A 19020-nucleotide genomic window follows, 5' to 3' on the forward strand; every position below is an offset into this window, starting at 1 on the left:
TAGCAGTTGGATTTTAAAGGGCAAAGAAATTTATATTTCTTCATGTAAATGTAGAGAATCAATGCTTCAAATAATTGCAAAAGAAGTAATGTGATCAAGTGAGGAAAGTCACACCATTTAATAACCAGGAAAAAAAGCCACATTCTGTTTATAATGTTGTCCCTGTCTGGACTGCATTACAGACTTTGAGAGTTATGCCAAACGATGGTGAAGATCTAGGTCAGCATTTTTACTTTACACACAAGAGGGCTAAAGTGCTCCAGGCCATAAAGTAGTTAGTGGCTAAGCTGGAAATTGAACCAACTTTCCTGATTCTTGTTTAGGAATCTTTCCACTGTATCTCACAGTTTCTCTGTGATGCGTTTTCTTTCTCTGAAAAGTGCAAGGATAATAATATAATCTTTGCTTCTCAATGGAGTATTTTTTTAATACAGGAGACAATACACTTGAAAGATCTTTACAGTATAAATACTTCACAAATTTCTACTTACATCCAAACCTTGGTTTCTTCAGTAAGGAGTGAACATAAGCATTAGAGTCAAGCGTACCCATTTATCAAGGGGTACTATTACTAGGGGGGCTCTATTACTCACATATTTTCAGTTTTAATCCTCACTAAACCCTATTATTTTCAGATGATAAAACTGTGGGTCAGAGAAGTTAGGGAAATAATCAAGCCAGGTTTTCAAATTCCCAAGGCCTGTGTATGTGTCACTGCTGCTGGACACACTAAAATAGGACCTACCAGGTTCTTTAATGCAAGACTGTGAATTTAATATTTTCTGGCAAAGGAAAAACACCTGCCTCTTTAAGATTTGACCCTAATTGTAAAACAGTTTTCTTCTTGCTGCGGTATTAGGTGTCATATTAATCTTTCTTTCTGACCTCATTCTGGCAAATCGTCTTGGAGAGAGGAATAAATAATGTTCTTGTAAATTGATTTATATGAACTCTAGAGATATAGCACTAGCAAAAAATACCAGGCCACGTCTGGGCCTCAGTCAGTGGATCAAAGGTGTGTCTGCCTTATTATTTGCTCCATATCAAGTTCAGAATGATTACTGAAATGCCCATTTTCCTAATGTCATATCTCCAGTCAAGTATTCTGAACCTTGACCTCCACTGATCTGGTCTCAAATACAATGCAATAACTTCTCGCAATGGCCAGGAAACAACCAGTTGTAGGAATCTGAACTTGAAATGGAGGGTCAGACTGGAGCTGCAAAGATGAGCAATCAGAGCAAAGAGGATACCTTTAGACTTCCAAGTTCTAAATTCAACTTTGCAAAAATACCATTTTAGAGCATCTTAGGTCCCTATCCCTTCCATTCTGAGCTGCATGATTAGAGCCTGATGATTTGTTTTCAGTTTGCAACTCCCCTTTGATTATTACTCAGTACAACTTTCATCCAGCACAGCAGACACTCAAAGCAGGGAGTATGGCTGTGCCCATACCCTCACACACTGTTTCAATCATTAGGAAATGATTTTTCTGTGGAAATGGGCATACTTTATGTTAAGAGATCATGATCATCTTCCATTCAATTCCAAACATGCTTATTGAATGCCTGCAATGTGATTAGTACACACACACACACACACACACACACAAACCCAGGACACATTTACCGACCTCAAAAATATTAGTATTTCATTGAGGGAGAAAGAAATAACATTGCTTTAAAAATGAAATGCAGTATATGATTGTATCTTAAAGTAATTGTTACAGGTAATTTCAATAGAAGAGTGTTTGCAAAGAGGATGAAAAAGTACAGGAAAACATCCAAGAGATGAACTTTGCATGAGAGCTTGACAGGGTAATTACACGAGAAGAGAGAAGATCTCTAAGACGCAGAAGTAGCATGGCTGAAGTGATGGAGATACACAATAAACATGTTTAATCCAAGGACATTTGGAGTGAGGCAGTCAGTAACTTGGGGAATCAGTGGGGCAGCAGTTGGATAGAAACATGCACACTGTTAAGAAGGTGCCTGGAAATTAAGCTGAGAAATTTGGACTTGATCATAAGCGGACTGGAGAGCAATAGGAGATTTCAGAGGACAGGATAAAAGGCTTCAAGAGAGCATGTGTAAATATGTTGGATGAGAATGCCATGTGAGAAACCAGAGGCAGGAGTGTATGTATCAAAGATACTGCAGGGTGACAGCGTTAACAGATGGGACTAAACAAAGTAGCAAGAGGAAGTATGTGAGGGAAAGGGGATGGAAGAAAGACATGAAGCAGAGAATTTTGGGGAAGCCTGATGGAGTTTCAGTACTAATTTTCTGGTAGTGTTGCCAGATACAGCAAATAAAAATATAGGAGGCCAAGTTACCTCTGCTTTCAAAATAAATGATTGATACAGTTTTAATACAGGTATGACCCACACATGTGTAATGACACTAAAAGTTATTTATTATTTATTTGAAATTAAAATTTAGGTATCTAGTATTTTTTTTTCTGTCAGCCCTATCTGGGGAATTTCAGTAAAAAAAAATGTTATACAGATAATAAATACTGTATATGGAGACTAAGGTTGGGGAAGTTGTAGCATTACTCTAGGTAGGACTTTCATTAAAAACACATTTGACCAGGAGTTCTGATGGAAAAAGTGGAAATTGTAGAGTTTTAAGGGAGAATATGCAATTACCTTGAACTTATAGTTTCAAAACTATAATGAAACATATTTTAGTGTTTTGAGGAGTATATATGAATTAGAATGAACAGCATACTTGGATGGATTGCTATACCATATGATGCCAATTTGACTAAACTTTAACGCTGGCCAAGTAAGGAAGCAAAATAATTTGTCATACACTTTTCCTATTTTTGGAAGGGAACAATGATTAAATGCAGGCGTTAGGGAAATAGGTACTTAAGACTCTGGTAAAAACTAAGATTACAGCAACACCTCTAAGAAGCTCACGAATTCATGTCAACCGTTAAAAAGTGGTCACAGAAGCAAACGAAGGCATTGAACTTCTCATCAAAGAGCTAGGTATAAAGAAAAAAGATTACATAGATTTTGTATAATATAAAATTGAGGAACAGAGGAAACACAATAAAATACAACATCTAGAAGATGCATGATGGGAAGAGTGGCTAGTGACAGAATGTGTGGTTGACATGGGGAGGTTTGAGTACAAGGGCTTGAAAGTCCATGATGGAGAGATTCTGTTGTACCTGTGAATCGTCAACGTCTGTATCTCCTTTCCCCCTTCAGCATAACCAAATTCGACGGACTGAGAGCACTCTCTTCCCATTAGGTAGACTTTCTAGATTGCTCTCACTAGTGTTAATTTCGTCCTCCTTCAAAAACCCTTGTAACCTACTCATTTTTTTTCTCATAATGATACACATCTACGTAGGCTTCATTTGTTACATTATCTTCTCCCACCTTCATGAGAACAGACATAAGTTTATTTTCTGTATGTAGTTCCAAACACATAATAGGTGCTCAATAAATACTCCACAAATTCAACAGAAACATGTAAAAGAAAAGATTATGCAGCCTTGAATAGGAAGCCGGTTTTGATTGGCAGACTAAAATACAAAGCTCATTTGTTTGCTGGCTTGAAACATGGAGACTTGATTTGGCAGCAGACTGTCCGTTTAGGCTTCCTGTGGAACAAAGAATTCTTTAAGATCATGAAGTGTCTCACCTAGTGAAGAGCCATATAAAGACAGTTTGAGATACTAATCCTTGTCTATTTGTCAAGGCAGTTTTAAAAAATCCAGAATGACTGCCATCTCTGACTTTCAAATGAAGGACATTTTCACTTTGATTGCTGTCAATTATTAAATATTTATCACTTTTATAGAAGGAAACAATAGACTAGTTGTAGCTGTCGGAGCTTTACATGAAATAAAGTGTGTTACCTGAAGAATCCAATCATTCTTTTATATCGCTCGTCTTCAGAATCCTATGAAAACAGATAAAAAAAATGACAGATTTCCAGGATCTGCTGGTCACAATGTGTGTGGTTTTAAATTTTTTTTATTCCTCCCTAGATTAATATTGCAACTTCTCTAATCATGCTGTAGTGACAGTATTTTATTTATGTGTATTATTTTTCACTCAACTCTGTTTCCGATATTAGGTAAATATTATAAATTCATATTTTTTTGTAGCACCAAACCAGTTGTTCCTTGACCATCTTTATTTTGTATGGTAATCATTGGCATGAGGAAGTTCCCCAGATATGGTTGCCAGATTCATTAATTCTGGGGTGGGATCAGAAATCTACAATTAAAAGAAAACAAAATGAAGGTGATTTGTTCATCAATTGTATTGGGGGAATCACAAATCTATTGCCATGGTTTCATATTTAAAGAAATTGAGGTCTCGGAGGGTAAAAGGAGGTTTCTGTGTGTCATAAAGCTTTTTATTGTTGAAACAGAGTAAGAGCTCAGATACGTAATTTCAGTGTACTGGAAGTTGTGTGTCTACATCTCTGTTGTGGTCATTTCCTTGACAACACAGTTCCCCTTTATGTAAGCATGCCTAGGACTTAATTTGAGGGAAATTATGGCAATCTGCCTCCTGGAAGCCGTATTTTTGAAAACTGAGAAATTCAAAGGAGTGCTGGAAATCAGGCACCAAAGAGAGTCACTTAAGGGTGAGATTAATATTAACTTCTTTCAACAATTTTATATGAAAGAAATGGGCAATATCTTGTCACAGTGTGGGATCAAAATCATGTGCTCCTGACTAAGGGTTCACTTTATAAAGCTAAAAGCACGGATAATAAATAATAAATAATAGGGGCGCCTGGGTGGCACAGCGGTTAAGCGTCTGCCTTTGGCTCAGGGCGTGATCCCGGCGTTATGGGATCGAGCCCCGCATCAGACTCCTCTGCTGGGAGCCTGCTTCTTCCTCTCCCACTCCCCCTGCTTGTGTTCCCTCTCTCGCTGGCTGTCTCTATCTCTGTCAAATAAATAAATAAAATCTTTTAAAAAATAAATAATAAAAATAATAAATAATAAATATATTCAAGTACCTCCTTGATTAATTCCAGAATGTAATAGCACCCTACCATTAAAAAAGAAATCCCCCCAAAACAAAAAACGTTCCTGCAACACCACGGTGTATCCTGCTCATTTCACAGACAAGGAAATCCAAGTGCAGGAATGGGCAGCACAATGACTTAGTAGTAGATCCAAGAGTAAAATTTATTTTTGTGTCTTGCTATCTCTATTATTTTACTTATTGATATGCCTATGTCCTTTTCTTTTACGAAACTGGGTAAACTCATCTACATATGAATATATATAAATGAATATATATAGGAATATGTTTATTTTGAAAGGTCTAAAAAATGTACATGCAAATTTTTAAAATCCCATTTAGGTGGAAAGTGTTTGACTAGAAAGTGTCCTAAATGTTTTGTCTGGGCTACAGCTGATACTCAGACCATTAAAAGAGATCGGTGAGATGAGCGTGGGTTCCTTCCTATATGCTGTATCAGATTAACCAAAGCAAAAACAACCCAAAATATAACAACAAAAAATAAGCAAACAAAAGGAGGAGGAAGCCTTCTTAATTTTCACATAGGAACATGGAAATAGATGTTTCACCGTATTTTCTTACCTAAGGCTCAAAAATCCCAAAGAGGAGAACTTGGTTGTATCCAAAATAGGGTTTCAGACATATACACAAATAACCGATGACCCTGAGGCAGGGAATAAGTCATGGAAGAACAATTGTTTTCCTTAGACAAACATTTCCACAGGAAGGAAGGAGTTCTGTATAGTGGGCAACTATTTTTTTTACAAGTTTTTATTTAAATTCCAATTAGTTAAGCTATGTAATATTCATTTCAGGTCTACAATATAGTGAGTTAGCACTTCCATACAACACCTGCTGCTCATCCCTACAAGTGCTCTCCTTAACCCCACCACCTAGGTAGCCCACGTCTCTAACCACCTTCCCTCTGGTAACCATCAGTTCTCTGTAGTTAGGAGTCTGTTTCCTGGTTGATCTTTCTCTTTTTCCCCCATTGTTTATTTGTTTTGTATCTTAAATTACACATGAGTGAAATAATATGCTATTTGTTTTTCTCTGATTTATTTCACTTAGCATAATACTCTCTAGCTCCAGCCATGTCATTGCAAATGGCAAGATTCTGTTCTTTTTTTATGGCTGAATAATATTCCAGTGTGTGTGTGTGTGTGTGTATTCTACTTCTTCATCCATTTATTGGTCAATGGACACATGGGCTATTTCCATAATTTGGCTATGGAATATAATGCTGCTATAAATATTGGAGTATATGTATCCCTTTGAATTAGTATTTTTATATTCTTTGGCTAAATTACCTAGTCGTGCAGTTTGTAGGGTAGCTCTATTTTTAACTTTTTGAGGAATGTCCCTACTGTTTTCCAGATTGGCTTCACCAGTTTGCATTCCCACCAACGGTGCAAGAGGGCATTCCTTTCTCCACATCCTTGCCAAAATCTGTTGTTTCTTGTGTTGTTGATTTTAGACTTTGTGACTCGTATGAGTTGATATATCCTTGTAGTTTTGATTTGTATTTCCCAGATGATCAGTAATGTTGAGCATCATTTCATTGTAGTGGGCAACTTTAGAGACAGGGAGTCAATATTGGGAAGAACAACACTGCTGAGTATTATACTAAATGTTCTTGAATATACTTCACACCAATCACCATCATTATCCACATACCCACCCCTGGAAAGAGAGCTGTATGGCAAAAGAAAAAGAAAAGGAAAAATTCTTTTTTCTAAGTTACACCCCCTATAAAGAAGTGGGCAAGAGAAATGAACAAGTTTTGCTATTGGAAAGGAGCGCAGAAGAGCAAGAGGCTAATTGATGATGAAGAATTGCTAACTGTAGAAGCTGACTCAGGGAAATGCTCGCTCAGCTGCAGCCCGAAGGCCTGAGCTATGGAGAGTGCCAACCAGAGGCAGGGGTACCAGTGAAGAAGGGAGCCAAGTGATTGCAGAGCGAGAGTCAAATAGAATTATTTGTAATGCAAGTCCCCATACCTCCACCTTTGCAAAGATGAGATGGCTACCTGGAACAAACCTAGAAATCTAAAAGTTGCCAAGTAAAATTACCCTGTTAAATTTGAATTTTAGATGAACAACTTTTTAAAAACTTCCAGTATAGTTAGCAATGTTAAATTAGTTTTGGGTGTACAATATAGTGATTTGACAATTTGATATATTAGTCAGTGCTCATCAAGATAAGTGTACTCTTAATCCCCTTCACCTATTTCACCCATTCCTTGCACCTACCTTCCCTCTGGTAACCATGTTTGTTATCTATACTTTAGAGTCTATTTTTTTTTCACTTGTCCCTTTTTTACCCTTTGTTTTGTTTCTTAAATTCCACATATGAGTGAAATCATGATATCGGTCTCTCTCTGATTGATTTCCTTAGCATTATACTCTCTAGGGCCATCCATGTTGTTGCAAATGGCAAGATCTCATTGTTTTTTTTTTTATGGCAGAATATTATTCCATTGTGTGTGTGTGTGTACATATACCACGTCTTCTTTATACATTCATCTGTTGATGGACACTTGGACTGCTTCCATAATTTGACTTTTGTAAGTAATGCTGCAATAAACATAGGAATGCATATATCCTTTCGAATTAATGTTTTCATATTCTTCTGGTAAATACCCAGTAGTGCAATTACTGGATCATACAAATGGTTCTATTTTTAATTTTTTAAGGAAACTTCCACATTATTTTCCACAGTGTCTGTACCAGTTTGCATTTCCACCCACAGGGCACAAGGGTTAATTTTTCACCACATCCTCACCAACACTTGTTTTTTGTGTTTTGATTTTAGCTATTCTGACAGGTGTGAGGTGATATCTCATTGTGGTTCTGATTTGCATTTCCCTGATGAGGGGTGATGCTGAGCGTTTTTTTTATGTGTCTGTTGGCCATCTGTCTTTTTTTGTAGAAATGTCTGTTTATGTCTTCTGCCCATTTTTTAGATTATTTGTGTTTTTTTGGTGTTGAGCTGTATCAGTTCTTTATATATTTTGAATACTAACCCTTTATCAGGTATGTCATTTGCAAATATCTTCTCCAGTTCAATAGATTATCTTTTAGTTTTGTTGATTGTTTCCATTGCTGTGAAGATGCTTTTTATTTTGATGTAGTCCCAATAGTTCATTTTTGCTTTTGTTGCCCTTGCTTCAGGAGACCTATCTAGAAAGGTGTTATCGCCAAGTGTCAGAGAAATTACTGGCTATGCTCTCTTCTAAGATTTTTATGGTTTCAGGTCTCACGTCCTTAGTCTATTTTGAGTTCATTTTGTGTATGGAGTGAAAAAGTGGTCAAGTTTGATTTTTTTTTCTACATGTAGCTGTCCAGTTTTCCCAACACCATTTGTTAAAGAGACTTTTTCCCATTGCATATATTCTTGCCCTATTTGTCAAAGATTACTTGACCATATAATCCTGGTTTGTTTCTGGGCTCTCTGTTGTGTTCTATTGACCTACGTGTCTACTTTTGTGCTGTACCATACTGTTTTGATTACTACAGCTTTGTAGTGTAATTTCAAGTCTGGAATTGTGATTCCTCCAGCTTTGGTTTTCTTTCTGAAGATTGTTTTGGCTCTTCGGGGTCTTTTGTGGTTCCATACACATTTTAGGATACTCTGAGATGAGTAAACAACTTTCCCCCTGGTATGCCCCAGGCATTTTTCAGACTGCTGCTTCTATGCTTTATCTCTGTGGTCTGTTCGTTGTGCTTTCCTTTTTAGGGTCAGGGACTCGGTTTCCTCTCTCACAGAGGAGCCTGCTGATTCTTAAAATTCCTGCTGGTTGTAAGAGCTTGTGAAATTCAGCCTGTGTGGTTTTCAAAGCACATGTTACGGGGATTTGTCTTCCCAGTGCAGGCTCCCAGGTGTGAGGTTCTCTTTCTCTCCCCTCTCCATGCCCACAGCATTCCTCCCTCCTATGGACAGTCCAGTGGGTTCATTTAGATCCCTACCATGTCCCTGTTTCCTACCCTTTCTTACGTGGCCACTTCTCTACATTTACTTGTGGAGGTTGTTCTGTCAGTCTTTGGGTTGTTTTCTGGGTATATTTATGCTGATGTGAGTGTTTTCTAGTCGTACCCATGGGACAGAGTGAGCTTAGGGTCCTCCTATTCATCATATTCCCAGCAATCTCTATTTGGGACATTATTATATTTGTTTGTATAAAGTTAAAATAAGTGTACCATATTTTTATTTGCTTATCTAGCACAGCTAACCTAGGGGCATGTCAAGAGTCAAGCTTGACAGAGGCTGAAATATTAAATTGGTCCTTCTAAGATAGTGACTGTGACTTTCTTTTAAAAAACAAAGATCTATATAAGTGAATCACAGAAACTATTTTATATAGTCATGTCAGAGAGTAGTGGGTACAAATGGAGCCATGTAAAGAATAATCATCATTTCTGTGGCTTATGCCCTTAAAAGCTAATGGCACACTTCCAAGTTTATGAAGAACAATAACCCTCCTCCATTAGCACCTTTGTATACATACACCACACTCTGGCTGGTTGGTACTTTGAGTTTTTTGTCACCTGATGCCCTTATGTTCTTCCTCACTTGCTCTCAATATTACTGATTTTTACCACCCGTGAAGTCACCTCCATGCTCCTCATGACCACCACTGCTGCTAGTGCCCATGTACTGACACCTAAGACAAAACCTTCAAGATGTCAAGGTATTACTGCATCTTCTAGAGGCTCCATTGCATCAAAACAACAAAAAAATGCCACATCTTGCAGATGTCAGGAGAAATTTTCTTCCAAGTCAGATGCAGACATTGTCATATGGCCATTAAAGCAGTCCTCTTGGTGCCCCATGATTTACAAAGCAAGGACTTGGTTCTGCTTCAAGCCCTGAAGTATCTCTCCAAAACTGCCAGGCATGAGCTGTGACGCCAGTCCCGTAGGTAGATTCCGTAATGCCTTTTCAACATGGCCATCCATACATGCTCCTTTGGGCTTTTTCACATATATCCCTAGCTCTGTCTAAGCCTTCATGAAAATCACCTCATCAAAATTACTCCACTAATTTTGGGAGCAGCTCATTTTAAGGCTGGGAACACTTCGATAAACAGAAATAAATTTCAAGCAATTTCTAACCAGTTGCTATACTTCTGAATATTCAACAACAAAAGATTAACATTCTTTAACATGCTGAATTTATATGAGCTCCAGCTGAAGCAAGTCTCTCAAGGGTCACAGCTGCCTAATATCATTTTCTGAAATTGGAAGGTGTCCTGGTCACCTCAGATTTTATATAGAGACATAGTTCATTCCAGGTCATTCATTCATTCACCAAATGTTTAATGAGGACTTTTCTATGAAAGGTACTACCAGAAAAGCAAAGAAATACATGGCAGGAAATGTATTGGGAGGTTGTTTTTTTTTTTTTTTTTTTTTTTCTTTTTTTAAATCTCTTGTCTCTACTTGCTCCACCTTAGGCTAAGTTACTCGGTCATTATACTTTGTCTCAGAGGAAACATGATTGAATGATAGAGAAATGAGAGATTTTACTTGCCTTTTAAAGTTCCTAAATCTGTTCACTCTAGGAACTATGATGAATACACATTTTTAAGGAAGGTTTGAAGATGGTAAAACAAGGTAGGGTTAGGCTCCCAGCACAGCACCCCCCAGATATTTTCTATGTTAGGAGTATAAATTAAGCAAAAAGACATAACAAAATGTAGTTTGGACATTGTTGGGTCCCAAAAGAGAGGATCTGGCTAAAAGAAAATAAATTTCTGCCTAAAATTCATCTTGCTACTTATACTTATGATCATAAAACATGTCATTTAAATTTTGGCAATTTTGAGGACAGAGGACTTTAACAAGATTTGATGTTAGGACAACAGGATTAAATTCTGTCTAAGGTATGCCAGGAACCTATGATCAGCCTACTGGTAACCCTTTTTTTTTTTTGTCCTGGAGTCCTTACCTCTGATATGACTGGATCAGAAAATTCAGAGAAGGTAAATTCCTTTATTTTATAATAATTTCTTCAGTTACTGGCTTTGCCTTCCATGTCTTGGCCCATCTTTTCTGAAGATGTATTGCCCAGTGAAACATTTTGAGAGGACATGAGATTTGAAAATTGCTTATCTAAGGAAAAAATAGTGAACACTGGAAAAATTTAGAAAACCTTGACACTTAAGGAAAGTAGAGAATTAAGGATGTTTCAATAAGAAGAATAAGAGGGAAAATGTTGGGCTGAACAGTCTTTCAAATCTAAAATTTGTTGTTTTTGTGGCAAAATAACAAGATTTATAATGATTATTAAATATGTGAGCAACTAAAAATTGGGAATACAACAAAACTGCTAATCAACTATTGCTGATAAGATTTAAGCATATAGGGGCACCTGGGTGGCACAGCGGTTAAGCGTCTGCCTTTGGCTCAGGGCGTGATCCCGGCGTTATGGGATCGAGCCCCACATCAGGCTCCTCCGCTATGAGCCTGCTTCTTCCTCTCCCACTCCCCTTGCTTGTGTTCCCTCTCTCGCTGGCTGTCTCTATCTCTGTCGAATAAATAAGTAAAATCTTAAAAAAAAAAAAAAAAGATTTAAGCATATAAATATTTTCCATTATTTAATTTCTCATTATGTTTCTAAATAAGAATGGCACAAGTGAACGTCTATTATTTGTGATCTTCCAAACTCTTCTCCTTGTCAAGAATCTGTCTAGGAGTCAAGAGATTTTCATATTCCCAGTGAATTTTTCATTGTGCTTTTCATATCATTAGAAATTACCAGAAGTTCCCACTAGCTGATATTAAGGCTTTTATCTGAAACTATTCAAGTGATAAATGACATGTCATTGTTAACACAGAAGAGGTTTTGAAATCCATCTTCTCAAGTGCTAAGTTAATCAAATTGCTTATCCTCATATGAACCTAAGATCAATCCTCTAGACACTTTCCTTCCTCAATGAGAGAAGGATAACTCTGAATGCATGGCCCCAGGGATGAATGTGCCTGACAATAAAGAGTAGTAGAGAGGAATGTGGGAATGAATAAAGGACACAGTTACCATAGCCAACTACAGTTGTCTCACTTTGGGAAAGTCATTGCTAGCATTTGGGTGGTTGATGTGTCTTTGGCATACCAAAATGAAGATTTGACCTCATTACATGCTTACTTAAAATCCTTCAAAGGCTCTTGGATAATGTCAAATGAATAACGGATAAAATTAAACTCTTTTTTTTCTAAATTAAACTCTTTAGTGAAATTTTCCTCCCTAGGTTCATTTTGTAACATTTTTTTTTCTTATGATTTCCTTTATGGTCTACCTAATTTACATTTTAATCTTTATTTCACACTACTCTCTTATACTCTACAGTTCTGCCATGTCTTGGCAGTTCTCAAATTTTCCAAAAGCCCAAGATCACTTGGAAGAAAAGTCATATTCCATAAGATAAACAATTGCTAGTGAATGAGGTACAGTTAAGGAAAACAATTATTTCCTTACCATTTAGGTTCAATAGCCAATGCTGGTGCATTGTATCTGCCAATAGAGGGGCTAACCCATCTGCAATGAAACCTGTTCCACTAGACAGCAATGCAGTAACTCTAGGAATAATTTTTGTATTAGTTATGATCTTCAAAAGATTAAGAAATAAGGTCAATGCCTAGATATTTAATTAATGATATGATTAACACATTGTGTAAGAATCCAGACACATATCCTGGTAGGAAATGCACAAGTAAGAGAAACTTACTAATAGAAGGTGCTCCTAGGGGACAAAGGATTAAACACTGTGTCCTGCCAGTGAATTGCAACCTTTAAAAACATTTTATTAAAAATATTAAATTAATGATAACTAGTTTTTATACTGTCCTAAAATCATGACTCCTCAATTTTTGAAAATATTTGGTGGATAAACTTAGCAGATATAAATTCAATATTGGACTGAAATACATTTAAAGATGAATAAAGCTATAAAGACAGCTACAGAAAGAACTCAGTGCAATTTGAATTCTGGACATATTCATCTTGGAATCTTGCAGTGAAAATACTGTGGAAAAAGTAAATGAATTTTTAAAGTATGTTTATTTCAAGTTGATTCCTCTTTAATTGATGCTTATGCTTTAAAAACTGGTTCAGAGATGATGTTATACAATTAAACATAAACCACTGGAAACATCCACTTTGTGTTTCTTTTCTGAACACTTGTCTGGAAATCAAATTGGAAATGCTCTAGATATACTTAAAAAGTCTAAAGAAATGGGTGAAATATGTCAAGAAGTAAATCCCTAGCAATCTCTAACAAAACTCATTTTACATGGAAGAATGCTGGAAAAATAAGATTCAATATATACTAAAATTCCTAAGTGCAATGGTGAAGGGTAAAATTATTTATAATCATTTTATAAAAACAAAAAAATATTTCAACTCTTTCTAGAACATTTCTTTCCGTTGAGCTCTCAGACCACACTTAATCCTCCCACTGTACGTGATGAGAAAATTAAAACAAATGTGTACATGTATGTACACGTAGATATGTATAAACATATGAGCTGTATTACAGCATTGGGCAACAGCGAATGCAAGAACTTTATCCTTGAGGAAATGGACACGCACAATGGAAGTCCCACCTTCAATGTTGCTTTTTCTATGGGGACAGATTTCTCACCAGTGTGCAGTGAAGTGGAGTACAAACCATGTGGTCCTGCTGAGTAGAGAGGGCAAAAATCAGAGTTTGGGACAGATGAAGCAGCTATACTCTATAGATGAGAGCAGTATAGAAGAGTCCAAAGAAGCCAAGCAAAGGTCCCCAAACGTGCTTGGGTAAGGATTGGGTTATCTATACACAGAATGAGACCGTATAGCCTTGCCAGAAATCAGCAGCTGTGAGATTCAAAATGAAGGAAGAATACTAAAAGCTGCAACATTCTGGAGACACTGGGATTTGGACACATCATTACTTCACTGATACCTAACAAAGACTCCACTGAGGCCATGCTTTAGGTGTGACATCCTTCCAGAAAAAGACTTCCATAGACTGACCCTAACATGGTCTGAAACCTTCATAGAATCTATGTAAAGAAACAGAATTTGGAGATTGACTCTTGATAGTTTAGAGAGGTCTGAGAGACACAGTGGGCTTTCCCCAGGCATAAAAGACATAAAATAAAGCCTGTCCAAGTTCACAGTGATCAGCCAGTAATGGAGCTGCCTATTAAACTAAAATCCACACCATTAGAGGACAGTCACAGAATTGAGTAGCTGCACGATGTATAAGCCAAAATGTCCAATATAAAATTTGTTTGAAAATACTGGTCACTCAAACATGAGAACGTGTTCCATACTAAAAATTAAAAAAAAAATTTTTAAACGTAGTCAATAGGAGCCGACCCAGTGATGGCACATATGTTGGATTTATCAAACTGTATCTACTACAAAATATTCAAATAATTATGAAAATATATGAAAAGGAAATATGGTCTTAGTGAGTTAACAGACCATTTGAAAGGGACAATTAGAAACCATAAATGAAAATCAAATGGAAATTCTTGATCTTAAAATTATAATAATTGAAATCAAAAGTTAACTGGATGGCAAATATAGTATTGGATTATTATCCAAAATATAAAGTTAATGTCCATTACACGATACTAAAATATTTTTGAGAGAGTAATAGCCAAAAATTCATTTGTTAAACATCTGAATGATAGAATAGAGAATATTAGGGTTGAGTCTTTCCCTTTTAAAGAATATTTGGGAATTCATTTTAGCAGGCTGGGGATTAATGATAACACCAGGCATCCTAATATTGGATTAATTATGGGGCATGGAATGTCCGTGTATAAATAAATCTTACCAAGTATTTTAAAGCTGTTATAAATGCTAAATGGAGCAAAGTAGCTGAGAATGTATTTTCAAAGTAGATGTGAGGAAGAGTATTAGGTTACTGAACTCACGATGAAATAAAGAATATGAAGGCAGGTAGAAAGCAGCTATTTCATAATTGTATGTCAAGCCCTATTCTTGAGAACTAAGAAAAAATGACTGTGCAGCATTGAGATGGTCTCCAGAAAAGTGACGCAAAGTTGTTTTCCTATATTATATACTAAGACACTTCATAAAAATGATTCAACATTTGCAATCATCTCTTTTCTACGATACTTAACTATTTACCACATAAAATATCAAAAGAACTTAATTCAATACTTCCAGATGACATCAGCTTGACGTTTATATTTCCCAGTATTCAAAGAAAGCTCCTATGTCTTGAAGTGCTTCTCTGAGGCAGCCATGCCCTATAACAAGTATGAACTGCTCTTCACCTGGATGTATTTGCAGGGAAGGGCAAGCAACATTCAGAAACTTTCTCAGTGGCTTGTTTTTCTCTCCTCTCCCCATTAACTATACAATCTAGGGTGAAGACTTGGTTTTAGTATGTCCTGCTGCTGCCAGATAGCTGGAAGTTGGAGAAGGCTCCATCTGCCCTATTCTGGACATTTTAAACAATGTTAATTTTCCATAAGTTTTCCATTCCTCATTTTTCCAACTGATTGAGTGGCTGTATGTTACCTCTGGCACTCACCCTGAAAGCTGATCCATTCACATTATAAAAGAAAAAAATGCCGTATCTTTTTAATCATCTTATTTAATACTGCCTCACCCAGAAAGGATTCAATCATTCTGGGAACCAGGCTGCAATCCAATCTTTTTTCTATTTACAATAAGCAAATTCAATTCCCCACATCTCTGTTTTAAAGGAAATTTAATTGTTAATGAACCTGACGAGCTTGTAGTTTGACACTTGGATGTTGCCTCCAGTGAACTAAAGATGATGAATCAATATTGATTTCTGTTGGACAAAATGTGAATATTTCATCAGGGATCAAACATTTTTGATTCACTCAATGACAGCATATGAAGATATGGTTCTAACCTTAGGCGTCTCTTACTTAGCAAAAATTAACAAAATCAATAAAATTATACAATTTCCATCACTAAAATATGAATTCTTTATATTTATTACTTAGAAAATCTTATTACGAATTAAATGGGTAAATAATGGGGCCTGGGTGGCACAGCGGTTAAGCATCTGCCTTCGGCTCAGGGAGTGATCCCGGCGTTATGGGATCAAGCCCCACATCAGGCTCCTCTGCTATGAGCCTGCTTCTGCCTCTCCCACTCCCCCTGCTTGTGTTCCCTCTCTCGCTGGCTGTCTCTCTCTCTGTTGAATAAATAAATTTTAAAAAATCTTTAAAAAAATGGGTAAATAGTAAAAAAAATTTTCCCTATTCAGTTACTAGCAACCTAATTGAAGCTTCCAATATCTTTGCTCCAAAGCAAAGAAGTATTGTTTAGAATTAAAATCAATGTAGTAAGATTACTTTTGATAATGTTGCTGCTGTTTTTAAACCTAAGAATCTTTAATAAAGTAATGTTTGGTTCAATCACTATAAAGTGTGAATAAATGCTTAAGTCTTAGCTCTGGCATTGGAATCACATATGGATTATATTATCAGTTCTGTTCCTTACCAGCTTAGTTTACATAATGTCTCTAAAACCTGTTTTCTTCATTTGGAAAATGGAAAGCTTGCCTTGAAGAATTTTGCCAATGTTAAATGGAAAATATACACATGTATCTTGTGTTTGTGTGTGGGGGAGTGTTTATGTGCATAAATCATATTGTCTGCTCCGTAGGTCTTATTTCTCTGAAATATTTTCTTTTCTCATTTTGAATTATCTTTTTTTGATAACTTTATGAAAGAATATTCACATCATTTTTAGTTGTCATTAGCCCCAATTTTGATGGCTTTGAATGATGGTACTTAAAACAATTTTTCCTTCATAATTAAAATACCTTATTTGAATTTACTTGAGAACTTTACCGTGCAGCGAATCTTTGTGGTATAACCGTGGAATATTAACATCATTGTGCTTAAATAACTTCATTTCACATATTAAAAATAACTGGCTATTAAGAGAATATACCAACTTGATTACAGTTATAAGAAAGTGATGGATCTGAGAATAGAGACTACCTTTTCAACATAATCTGGAAGTTGCTTGGAAAGGCGTTAGGCAAATATGACTGGTACACAGTAGTAATTGTGAACCTCTGTCAATCCTCCCCTTACCTTTAGTGGGAGCCCCCTGAGCATCTGGACACTAGGTCAGGGGCTGTATCTCCCAGCCTCCCTTCAAATACCAAACACTCCTATGACTAAGTCTAGGGAAATGAAATGTAATCAGAATTGATGTGAGCAACTTCTGAATCATGCTGAGAACAGAAATGTGGGTGTACTATCTCTTTCTCACTTTTCTCTCTCTCTCTCTTTTTTGGCTATTTATTATAGTTGCTTGTGATAAAAACCCAAGAGTATATTTCTAAATGTTGAAAGCTTTTCCAAGGTAAAGTAGAAGCACCATCTTGAAACTGTATAGCCTGATGGTGGTCTTATTGATGCAAAGGCTTTGATTTCAGATTCTAAAAGAATGAAAGCTTTGTTTGTTTCTTTAATAAAGATTTGTTTATGAGAGAGAGAGTGTGCATGGGGGGTGGGGGGGGCAGGCACAGAGGGAGGGCAAGAATCTGAATCAGACTCCCCGCTGAGAATGAAGCCGAATGGTGGCTTGATCCCAAGACCCTGAGATCATGACCTGAACAGAAATCAAGAGTCAGTCACTCAACTGACTGAGCCACCTAGGTGTCCCTATAAGAATGAAAGCTTAGCACATCTCACATCAATTAACTCAGCAGCACCGGAAGGGAACTGACTCAATAGGGACATTTTGCGGGAGACAACATGAGGCTTTTATTAAAACCAGATATGGAGTTGAAAAGTTGGCTTTTAGTTAAAAAATAAGAAGCAACAGATTTGTATCTTTGCCCAAACAGTTATCCTTTCAACTCTGCATGAAGTAGACTATAGAGTTAAAATTTTCTCTAGGCAACATCTTTGAACCTCTTTATGTGCCAAAACCTACCATCTTATATTTTTATTATTTTCTATTGGGCCTACGTCCTCTGTAGAGCTGCCTTTGAATACTAGCTAAGTTTAGATTTACATTCTACCTTCGGTCTATACCAACTCTAAAACACTGAAAAAATAGCTTAACCATTTCCAACCTTTCCTACCTAGAGTGTAAAATAAATAAAAGTAATTACCTGAACAGGTTATTTGTGAGTTTTCAATAAACTGAAAAGCATCAGAAGTCATAAACATCACCATTGAGAGCAAGGTTATACGCATTTTGATATCTGTATCGTTAAGTGTCCCAACTGTGTCTAATATTAACATAATGTAAGTCACATGTACAACTTAGATTTTTCTATTAGACCTATTTTTTTAAAAAAACACAAAATTAGTAACACTCTCTGTAAACCAATATATCCAAAGATCATTTCAACAGGACCTCAATATAAAAATTATTAGATATTTTACATTCTTTTTTATTTCTACCAAGTCTTTGTAATTAGTTATGTATATTATAGCGCCCTCAGTCTGGACTGGCCACATCCTAAGTGTTGAGTAGTGGCACGTGACTAATGGCTGCTGTTCTGGACAGTACACGGTTTAGTATACGGTAATTATTCAAGGTATGTGTTCACTGAACAATGGCCCAAGTTACAGATAAACTAGAGGATGGTGAGACCAGAGCTATTTCTCATAGCCAGTACCTTATTTTACAGAACATGATACATAATTGAAGTGGAATGTAACAACCTGCAGTATGTAATTATTGATAATATGTAAGTGCTTTATTTTAAACATGATCTTAGTCAAAATGTATTTTAATGTATACATTATTAACTGTGTATAAACAGGATAACATGTTATTCTCTTAAAGTAAAAACTGGAGGACCAGATCTTGAGTGAACTAATCAAATGATTTTTCTAAACTGCAGAGATATATTTCTTTTATTCTGTTAATTTCCATGCTTTCTTTTGCCTATTTGTATCTATTTATGGTAGGGACATACTCATGACAATACAGATTTACCATTTTATTTACAGATTTTGGAATCCTCTAACTTACATAAA

The 19020-nt window shown here is 36.3% G+C and overlaps 1 long non-coding RNA gene across 1 annotated transcript in view; it reads right to left on the minus strand.

Annotated features, from left to right (window-relative positions):
* The window catches only part of LOC123002267 (uncharacterized), a 60291-nt gene that overhangs the window by 2323 nt on the left and 38948 nt on the right, over positions 1 to 19020 (minus strand). The window contains exons 6-7 of the long non-coding RNA XR_006412009.3: positions 3880 to 3923; positions 1 to 3621 (exon numbers count right to left, since the gene is read on the minus strand). The exon at positions 1 to 3621 is cut by the window's left edge and continues 2323 nt beyond it. This is a non-coding gene — a long non-coding RNA (uncharacterized LOC123002267). The remainder of the gene's footprint in view (positions 3622 to 3879; positions 3924 to 19020) is intronic.

Source organism: Ursus arctos, unplaced genomic scaffold, assembly GCF_023065955.2.
Source record: "Ursus arctos isolate Adak ecotype North America unplaced genomic scaffold, UrsArc2.0 scaffold_3, whole genome shotgun sequence".
NCBI classification, from domain to species: domain Eukaryota; kingdom Metazoa; phylum Chordata; class Mammalia; order Carnivora; family Ursidae; genus Ursus; species Ursus arctos.